The sequence below is a fragment of the Chrysochloris asiatica genome, unplaced genomic scaffold (genome assembly GCF_000296735.1).
Source record: "Chrysochloris asiatica unplaced genomic scaffold, ChrAsi1.0 scaffold00038, whole genome shotgun sequence".
Taxonomy (NCBI): Eukaryota; Metazoa; Chordata; class Mammalia; order Afrosoricida; family Chrysochloridae; genus Chrysochloris; species Chrysochloris asiatica.
In genome coordinates, this window is record NW_006408556.1 from 18,457,264 (window position 1) to 18,458,404 (window position 1,141).

General features: G+C 42.5%; 1 pseudogene; it reads right to left on the reverse strand.

Moving 5' to 3' along the window:
- Nucleotides 1-261: 261 nt before the first annotated feature.
- Nucleotides 262-1,141, reverse strand: part of LOC102819724 — a 4,713-nt pseudogene continuing 3,833 nt past the window's right edge.

Genomic DNA, 1,141 nt, shown 5'->3' on the forward strand with positions numbered 1-1,141 from the left:
GGATGAAGCGGCTGGGGACTTTGGATCCAGAGAGGGAAAGGAACTGTGGGCCGAAGACTGAGGGGGGAGTGGGGAGGGTAGAACACGGGCTTCTAGGATATGCCCTTTGGTTGGAAGAGGAGGCATGGAGGGAATTGGAACCATGGCAATGTAATGATATACGATAGAATGAATATGGAACTGAGGTTCTCTCATGTAAAGTATCATATAATTCACAATAAAACATTAAAAAAAAAGTGCATGTGGAAGTTCTGCTTCCAGTTATGGCAGCCTTCGTGATGAAAACCAACCGTCTTGCTGAAGACTAGGAAGTAAGGATAAAACATGAAAGATCTATGGTAAAGCATTAAGGAATTACCAAACAAATGAAGTACTAAGTCAGCATTCAAAAGGAAGAAAACTACAAAGGTAAACCTCTAATGACATCTGCTGACCTGTTGTTGTTAGGTGCCATTGAGTGCCTACCGACTCATAGCGACCCTATGTACAACAGAATGAAACACTGCCCGATCCTGGGCCAACCTCACAATTGTTGCCATGCTTGAGCCCATTGATGCTACCGCTTTGCCAGTCCATATCACTGGGGGTCTTTCTCTTTTTCTCTAACCCTCCATTTTACCAAACATGATATCCCTCTCCAGCGACAGGTCCCTCCTGACAATATGCCCAAAGTTTGGCCATCCTATCCTCCAAGGAGCACTCTGGCTGCACTTCTTCCAACACAGATCTATTGGTTCTTTGGGCAACCCATGGCACTTACAATATTCTCCTCCAACACCTTAACTCAAAAGCATTAATTCTACAGTCTTATTCATTGTCCAGCTTTTGCATGCATACAAGGTTATTGAAAACACCATGGCTTGGATCAGGCGCATATATTTGCTGATATATTTGCTCTTCAACACTTGAAAAATGTCTTGTGCAGCAGATTTGCCTAATGCAATACATCATCTGGTTTCTTGACTGCTGCTTCCACGAATGTTGATAGTTGATCCAAGAAGAATGAAGTCCTTGACAACTTCAATCTTTTCTCCGTTATTAAGGATGTTGTTTATTGGTCCAGTGGTGAGGATTTTTGTTTTCTTTACATTGAGATGCAATCCATACTGAAGGCTGTGCTCTTTGATCTTCATCAGTAAAT